The sequence below is a fragment of the Rhincodon typus genome, chromosome 9 (assembly GCF_021869965.1).
Source record: "Rhincodon typus isolate 14 chromosome 9, sRhiTyp1.1, whole genome shotgun sequence".
Taxonomy (NCBI): domain Eukaryota; kingdom Metazoa; phylum Chordata; class Chondrichthyes; order Orectolobiformes; family Rhincodontidae; genus Rhincodon; species Rhincodon typus.
The window spans coordinates 26,368,541-26,378,522 of record NC_063340.1 but is presented as its reverse complement, the minus strand read 5'-3'; positions in this window follow the sequence as shown (position 1 = coordinate 26,378,522).

The following is a 9,982-nucleotide window of genomic DNA, read 5'->3' as shown; positions in this document are numbered from 1 at the left end:
AAGTTTGCGTCCAGTGGGATCACACAGTGGTCAGTGTTGGGGCCCTTGCTAATTGTGGTTTATATAAATGGTTTAAACTTGAATGTGAGAGGGTTGATCAGTAAGTTTGCAGATAGTACATAAATTGGTGGGGTGGTAAGTAGTAAGGAGGATAGCCTTGGCTTACAAGAGGATGGTCTGATGGGCTGATCTGTGGCAAATGGAAGTCAATCTGGATAAAAGTAAGATGATACCTTAGACAGGACAAACAAGGCAAGGGAATACACGGTGAACGGTAGGACCCTGGGAAGCACCAAAAATGAGAGGGACTATGGTGTACATGTATACTACTCTCTTAAGGTATCAGAACAGGTTGATAAAGTAGTAAAGAAGACATACGGGATACTTGCCTTTATTAACTGAGACAGAGTTTAAGAACATATGCTGGAACTGCATAAAATATTGGTTAGGCATGACTAAAGTATTGTGTGCAGTTCTGAAATCCACATTGTAGGAGGAATATGATGGCACAGGAGAAGGTGCAGAGGAGATTTACCGGGATGTTTTCTGGTCTGGAGAGTTTCAGTTATGAAGAGAGACTGGACAGACTGAAGTTGTTTTCCTTAGAGCTGAGGAAATGATTGAGATGTATAAAATTATGAAACCATGGGATAAAGTAGACCTTGGTGGAGGGATCATTATTAAGAGCATAGATTTAACGTAAGGTACAGAAGGTTTAGAGGAGATGTGTGGAAAAGCTGTTTCGCTGAGAAGGTGGTGGGAATCTGGAACTCACTGCCTGTAAGGATGGTAGAAGCATGTGACCGCATGGATACATTTAGTTGAATCCTGTGAATTTGGATAGCTGAAAGGTGATCTTATCAGTGTTGGATTATTCTAGGCATAGGATAGACTCCCGCAAGAGCATGTTTGCTGGGAAAAGGGAAATTAACTCTCAAGAAAGCTATCAAAATGTGCAGAAGCTCTGAGATTGTCAAAAATCTGGTATATTATTAGAAAAATAGACATGATTTTCCACCACACCAGGAGATATTCCAGGCTGAATGATAAAAAGATTAGAAAAAAAAAAGAAATATTAGCAGAAAAGCTATCAGAAAGGTCAAGGCCAGAGGATAGACTGCAAATATAATACAGAACATCACAAAAGAAAAGGAAGCACGTCCAGCAGTGCTCTAAATGCAAGCAGCTAAATCACTTAGTATGCAATTATTTAGTTAGCTAGAAAAATAGAAAGCTAGTCTAAAAATGGCTGCTAGGATATGTCTTCTGGAAGCCTAATGAATGACTGTACCCCAGGCCTGTCCCGTTTCAGCCCAGGAGCCAGAAGATAGCCTGCCAAGAGATTCTATTCAGCATTCGAAGCCTTGTGCAGGACTCACACGCAACAGACAAGGAGAGTGGATTTCAATATTGCTGTAGAGCTGCTCGGGCTACCACTGGCTGTTTCCTCCCACATTTGCTGTTTGTTAGGTCACAACTGTGCCTGTCAACTATAAATACAGGAGAGAAATAGCCTTTGAGTAGCAAAATGTATGCGGCAAGTCTCTTTAGTTTCCATGAAGTGAGAGTTTGTCTTGTGTGTGTGTTGAGAGACAGTGTGAGAGGGAAGGAAAGGGGGAGGGTGAGAGGGAGGAAGACAGAGTCAGTGTAAGGGAGGCAGGCAGAGAAAGTGCGTATGTGTGAGGTTAGGGAAGGAGAGAAGGTGAGAATGAGGAAGGAGAGATAGTGTGTGAGGAGTTCAAGAGATGGGAGCTAGCTAGTGGGGTGGGGGTGGGATGGAGGAATTGTGTCTGCCAGTAAATGGGAAGGAGGATATGGGAGTGTCTGTAGGACAGAGGGACAGAGACATGAGAACCATGAGACTGAGAGTGAAACGAAATGCAGGTATCCTTTGTGAATCTTTCTGAAGTTTTGTCACCGACCCCCAAGTGAGAGAAAAATTGAAATGTGCCTTCCCAGATGTGTGGTAGTTGCACCTAATGCTCTAAATCATAATACAGAGTGGCATCAGCAGGACTAATGATGATAAATGGATTGTGATGGATAGAATCCCTACAGTGTGGAAATGGGCTCAACAAGCCCGCACTGACCCACAGAGCATCCCCCCAAGACCTGTCCCCCTAATGTACGTATCCCTGAACACTACAGGTAGTTTAGCATGGCCAATCCACCTAACCTGCACATCTTTGGACTGTGGGAAGAAACCGGAGCAAACCACACAGACATGGGGAGAATGTGCAAACTCCACACAGGCAGTCGCCCAAGGGTGGAATTGAACCTGGGTCCCTGGTGCTGTGAGGCAGCAGTGCTAACCACTGAGCCACCCTGCCACCTCATAGAATGATGACTGCAGTCTGAAAACATTCATTACAATTAAAAGTATCCGGTACTCACTGAGGTTTTGTGTTTCATAGACCCGGGCATAGTGACTCAAGATGGTTATATGAAAATGAAGTTGACGTTGAGGCTGTATAATGGAATAATTCTCATACCAAGAGAATAATGAAGCTGAGAACAATGGGAAGAACAAAGATCTGAAGTTCCAGATGATAGATGTTAAAAAAAATCCAATCATCTCAGTTAAAGCAAATCTAAAGATTGAACTAGTAACCCTAATATAGTATGGTAATTTATTATCACATGTATTTATGAAAATACAATAAAATATGTATAATCATCATAATTAATCTGGTGCCATTTTAAATACTAAAATTATTAAATAAAATGCATACAAAGTTAAGACAAATTTCATTTTTTGTTCCAGTCATGGGATGCTGCCTTACTCTGCAGTGACAAAAGCTGCCCCTGAGGTCATAGCAGCAAGGAGGAAGCATGCTGAAGCAGATCCCACTGCTGCTGACCGAACCCAAAATGCTGCCTCTGCCGAAGCCACTAATACTCCAGCCACCACCATAGCCAGGAGACTGTCCCCACTCTCGAGGACTAGGCCCATTCTCAACTTCTGAAGACCAGCAGACTGCCTCCCAAGGAGCAAGGGTTCATTCACTCCGCCATTGTTGCAGAAGCAAATGTACCCGAAGAGATTGGCAACATTTTGCAGCCATGAAGTCATTGGCTGTGGAACAAATCCTAGAAGATTGCAAAGATTTTTTTTTATTGATGTTGGAGATCTTCCTCGTGAATATCATATTAAGTTGGTTAGAGCCATACAGCAACTGCAGAGGAGGGTTCTAAGTGCCCTCAAGTCTACCCTCAAAGACAAGGTAGAAGAGAAAGAAGAGAAAGTTACAACTTATACATTCTGCATATGCCTCATGACACAATCTGGAAACTGAGTGCATGAATAGATCTAAAGAATCTCAATAAGCTTTTGAGGAGATCTCACTACCGTATGTCAACCATTTAAGAAATTTTGTTACAAGTTGCCAAGGCAGAGATCCTTCCAACCCTCAATGCAAAGGATGATTACTGATAAGTGAAGCTAGAAACTGGGTGGCACAGTGGCTCTATGGTTAGCACCGCTGTTTCACAGTGATGGGGGACTTGGGTTTGATTCCACCCTCAGGCCACTGACTGTGTGAAGTTTGTACATTCTCCCTGTGCCTGCGTGAGTTTCCTCCCACAGTCCAAAGATGTGCAGTTTAGGTGGATTGGCCATGCTAAATTGCACATTGTGCCCAGGGATGTGCAGCCTAGGTGGATTAGTCAGGGGAAATGCAAGCTTGCAAGGATAGGGTAGGGGCTGGGTCTGGGTGGGATGCTCTTCAGGAGGGGGCCAGTGTGGACTTGATGGGTCAATTGATCTTACTCTATACAAGAGGGATTCTATGAGATGAAAGCAGAAGTTTTCTAACTACATTCTGGATAGTATTCATGGGATAGGGATGTTGCACATTCTGTTTGGGATTTCCAGTGCTCCAGAAAAGTATTGATGCAGGCAGCATGAGATAGTCAGTGACCTTCCCAGATTAGAAACTACTGTCAATGATATGCTGGTCTATAACTGTGGAGAAACATGGAACAAAACATCACAGGCTGTGCACCAAGGGCATTAACACAAACTGAATAATGCTATGCTCAGAAGTTGAGAATGAGTACCTGGTTATTTTAATCAATATTGGGAGAGACAAAATGACAATGGAGTTTGACCACAAACTACATCAAAGTGCACTAAGCCTCCAAAGGTAGGTGATGGCCTGGTGGTATTATCGTTTGGCTATTAATCCAGAGACCCAGATAGTGTTCTGGGGATGTGGGCTTGAATCCCACCATGGCAGATGGTAGAATTTGAATTCAATGATTCAATGATCATGTGGAAATAAGAGTCTAATGATGACCATGAAATCATTGTCGATTGTCAGGCCAACAACCCATCTGGTTCATTAATTTCCTTTAGGGAAGGAAATCTGCCATCCTTACCTGGTCTGGCCTACAGGTGACTCCAGATCCACAGCAATGTGATTGATTCTGAACTGCCCTATGGGCAATTAGGAACGGGCATTAAATGCTAGCCCAGCCAGTGACACCCACATCTCGTAAATGAATAAAAAAAACTTCCTCTGTCTTCTGCAGAGAATGTTTATTTTCAAAGATATCATCCGGGTGTGATCTACACGCAAGGGAAGTAATGCCAACATGCTGCCAAGAGCAGAAGTTAGAATCATAGAATCAGACTACATGGAAACAATACCTTCCATCCAACCAATCCACGCCGACCATAATTCCAAACGAAACTAGTCCCACCTGCCTGCGCTTGGCCCATATTCCTCCAAACACTTCTTACTTATGTACTTATTCAAATGTCTTCTCAACATCGTAACTGTACCCACATTCACCACTTCCTCTGGAAATTCATTCCACACACGAACCACTCTCTGTGTAAGAAAGTTGCCGCTAATGTCATTTTTAAATCTTTCACCTCTCACCTTAAAAATATGCCCCCTAGTCTTGAAATCCCCAACCCTAGGGAAAAGACACCTGCCATTCACCTTATCTATATTCCTCATGAACCTCACTCTTTATAAACTTCTATAAGGTCACCTGTCAACCTCCTACACTCTAGTGAACATAACTTCCTACGAAAAAATTGAAAATGCTCACAAGACAAATTGTGAAATTGTCCAGATTCAATCAGAAGCACAGCTTAGCATGTTCTTCAAGTCATCAACCTGACAGAGATACTAAATCTGTAAAGCAAAAGTCTTGCTCAAATAAAATCAATTATGCAAGTGCAAATTTCCAATGCTGTGGGAAGTAGTGAAGAAAGGGTGACCTGAAGGCACCAGGGTTACACCTGTTGGAATAAAAATAAATTGTGTTTCAAAGATGTGAACAAAGGAAATTGAGTCATTATTGCTAAGGAGATGAGAAAAGAAACAGTAAAGTATGACTGACTATGCAAGCAATCAAGGAATTCAGTCTAGTCTGAGGGAGATAAGAGAAGTGTTTTACCACACAAATACAAGCAGTGAAATGTTGGAGTACAACAGCCAGTGCAGTATTTGTAATTGAAAAGTAGGTTGAGCAATATTGAGAGTTGCTAATGACACACTATATCCCAGACAAAGCATGGATGAAGCTGAGAGTTGATCTCTTCTTTCTTGCAGGATCTGACCACCTTGTCACCGTTGACAGGGAGTCAGACCAGCTGATTTCAATGACTATGAATAAGACTGGAGAATGTTTGACTGCACATTTCAGATGCTAAGGCATTCTAGACATTGTCTTCAGTGACACTATCCCTCAGTTCACAGTTGGAGAATTGAGCCCCTTGATTTCTTCGTTATCAGATATCTATCCCCAGTCAAATGGAAAGGATGAGGCAGCAGTGAAAATTGCTAAAGGGATCATAAGAAATTGAGCAAATCCAGCACAGACCAGTACCAGAGCATCCTTGTGTGGAGCAGTACAGCTTCTGAAGACATGGAGAGTAAATCAGTACAAAGACTACATCAGGAAGCACCCAAATTACTGTTCCAAAAATGAAAGAACTCTGAAGCCAGAAGTGGTGAAAGACACTTTGAGTAACATAGTCCAAGTAAAACCACAGAAAAGCAAATTTCACTTTGATAAAGCTGCCAAGTCATTGCCAGAGCTGAGCATTGGTGAATCTAGTGAAATTATTCAATGCTCTAAACAAGAGTTAGCCCATGTCAGTAACTGGGGAACTATGATAAGCAATTATCACCATATATGTAGGTAGTGAATAACCAGATATATCACATAACCGCAGACATCCACACATGCCAGAAAAGCTGTGCCTTCACTGCAGGCAGCTGATGAAAAAGATATGTTTTCACCAACTGCACAGAATACAAAACAATGATCAATCTCAGAGACCCATCATTCCCCAGCAATGGAAATTAATCAGCAACAACAGCTACCACGGGAATGTGACTCCTCAGAGAAGGAACATCACTCTATGAATGAATAGATACCAGATGAACAGTCAACAACAACATAAAAAGGTACCATTAGAAGACCTGCATAGTTTAAAGACTATGTATGTAATGCATGTGCAAAGAAAAATGAAAGTGGCACTGACTACAGTTAACACATGTGGTAAAGGTTCAGAATATGTTTTATTTGAGAGACTGGGTTATAAAGTGGAAATACGATGTATACAAAGGTAAAGCTATAGTCTTATCAGAACATTGGGCTGGTATGGTAATTTCAGCTGGTTTGGGAATTGATCCCACACTGTTGGCATCACAAATTGGCTGTCCAGCTGACTGAGCTAACTGACCACCTGGGTATCTTTAAATTGAAATTATATTTTAATGTTATGTGTTAAGAAGAGGAAGACTTTTTTTAAGATTTGTTCTATGAGTGGTGATAGGTGTTTGGAGATTTGTTTTGTTTACATAACTTTCAGGTGAACCATTCAGTGCATTACAAAAAAAGGGAAGAAAATCTGTGCCTAGCGACAGAGTCTAGTAACACAGGAGGTTAGAATATTCCAGAAGAAGTTAAGCAGCGTGCATGTTCATTTAGGGAGAAAAGGTCTTTAACTGTAGAGCTGTTGTTATTTTAGCAGTCTCCAAAATAATAAGAGCAGAAGGGGAATCTCTTGATCTCTTGAGTTCCTTAGAAGAAACTCTAGAAGCAAAAAGCTGTGGAGGTTCTGAGAAGAAAGACATGTTGAAGACATGGGTTTAACGGTATGTCAATTGAATTAGCTTTTTCTTGATTTTTGATTTTGATTTTATTGTCACGTACTGAAATACGGTGAAAAGCTTTGTTTATGAACGGTACAGGCAGATCACAGCAAGCAAAGGATGTACAAATCAACAAGACTTAGAGGCGTACAGGTTACATTGCAGGTTACATTATTTGAGGTTAGAGTCCGTTCAACAGTATGGTAATTGCCAGAAAGAAGCTGTTCCTGAACTTGCCTTTGCATGTGTTCAGGCTTCTGTATCGTCTGCCTGATAGAAAAGGTTGTAGAAAGTCATTACCAGGGTGTAATGTGTCTTTGATGATGTTGGCTGCCTTTCTGCGGCAGCAGGCCATGTAAATGGAGTCCATGGATGGAAGGTTGGCTTCTGTGATGGTCTGGGCTGTGCACACCACCTTCTGTAGTTTCTTACGGTCCTGAGCAGAGCAGTTGCCATACCAGGCCATTATGTACCCGGACAGTATGCTTTCAATGGTGAGGGACCTTATGGACGTGCCAAATTTCCTGACGAAGCGGTGTTGTTGTGCCTTCTTGACTGTCACATCTATGTGGGAAGTCCAGGACAGGTCGTTGGTTATCGTCACTCCAAGGAACTTGATGCTCTTTACCGTTTCAACCTCAGTTCCATTGATGTAGGTGGGGGCATGTTCTCCTCCTTTCTTTCTGAAGACAATGTTCAGTTCTTTATTTTTGCTGACGTCGAAAGACAGATTGTTTTCATTGCACCACATCACCAAGCCCACTACGGTGGTGTCGTCAGCGAACTTGTAGATGGCGTTCGTTCAAAATTTGACACCACAGCCATAGGTGTATGGGGAATACAGTAGAGGGCTGAGGACACATCCTTCGGGGGCGGCTCTAGTGTTGACTGTTATTGTGGATGAGGTGCAGTTACCTATCCTCACTGATTGCGGCCTGTAGGTCAGAAAGCTGAGGATCCAGTTGCAGAGGACGGAGCCGAGACCGAAGTCACAGATTTTTAAGATCAGTCTCTAGGGGACAATGGTGTTGAAGGCGGAGCTGTAGTCAACGAGCAGGAGTCTGGTAGGTGTCCTTGTTGTCCAGATGTTCCAGGAATGAGTGCAGGTCTAGGGATATGGCATCATCTGTGGACCTGTTATGTTGGTAGGCAAACGGCAGGGGATCGAGGCAGGGTGGGAGACTGGAGTTGATGTTGGCCATGACCAACTCCTCAAACCACTTCATGATTATTGAAGTCAGAGCTACTGGGCAGTAGTCATTGAGGCACATAGGATGTGTTTTCTTGGGTATGGGGTTGATGGCGGTCTTCTTGAAGCAGCTGGGCACTTCCACTTGTACGGGAAAGGTTGAAGATGTCGGTGAATACCTCCACCAGTTGGTCCACATAGGATCTGCGTGCTCGGCTGGGGACACTGTCTGGGCCCATTGCTTTCTTTGGGTTGACTCCCCAAGAAGACTGATCTGACTTCTGAAGTGGTGACCCAGGAAACATGCGTGTCCGGGGCTGTTGAGGCAGGTATCATCACGCTGGTGGTATTCTGCTCAAACCGAGCATGGAAAGCATTGAGCATGTCATTGTCCGCTATTTTATATCCCGTAGTGTTGTTTAGGCCTTGCCATTGATGGCGGGAGTCTGTTTGGTAGATCTGGGCCTCTAACTTGGTCCAGTACTGTCTCTCAGCCCCCTGATGGCTTTGCGGAAGTCATATGTGGATTTTCTGTATTGGTCTGGGTCGCCCAACTTAAATACTGCACACTTGGCATTCAGTAGGGAGTGGATTTCCTGGTTCATCCAAGGGGAATACTCTTGGGGAACACTCGGATTGACTTCTTTGGTACACAGTCCTGCATGCATTTGCTAATGAAGTCAGTGACAGTGGTGGTGTACTCGTTTAGGTTTCCCACTGAACACAAACACGAACACGAACACAATCCCATCCACAAAGTCCAAGCAGTCCAGGAGACAGTCTTCCGCTGCCACAGATCAGCACTGTACTTCTTTTCATGAATAATTCTCCTGTTTCAGCTTCTGCTTGTGACCTTGGAGGAGGAACACAGCGCTGTGGTCAGATTTTCCAAAGTGTGGGCGGGGAATTACGCAGTAGGCATCTTTGATGGTTGTGTAGCACTGGTCCAGAATGTTTGGTCCCCTAGTGGGGCAGTAGACGTGTTGATGGTACTTTGGCAGCACCCTCCTGAGGTTGGCTTAGTTGACATCACCGGGCACAATGAATAGGAACTCGGGGAATTTTTACTTCCTACCAAAATGTACTACGTCCAATTTACCTGTTTTGAACTTCATTTGCCAATTATTTTCCAATTCTGCAAGTTTGTTAATGTTTTCCTGAAAATTATTGTAAGCATCCTCAGCACTGATTAAACCCCTGCCCATCCCTTACCTAATTTGGTAACTTCTGCAAATTTAGGAATTGCGTTTTTGTTTTGAAATTTCAAATCATTAATGTAAATTGAGAACAGCAGTCGTTCTAACACTTATGGAAGTCTATTTCATATCTTCTGCCACACTTAATGACTACCCTGTACTCTCATTTTCTGTCTTGAAGCCAGTTAGCAATTCATCCATTCATCCTGCCACTTGTCTCCTGATTCTATATTCTCTGACCTTATTCATTAGTCTATCATGGACACCTGACTGAAGGTCTCTGAAAATCCAGATAAATGACATCTACTGCATAATTATTGTCTAGTCTCTGTTATTTCTTTTAGAAAAAAAACAAGACTTTTTCTTCTGAAATCCATGCTGACTATTCATTATTATATTTCCCACTTCAGTTACTCTTCCCTTCTCTCCTTCAGTACAAATTCCTTTTCTTCTCTCACCACTGATGGCATGCTGAGTGA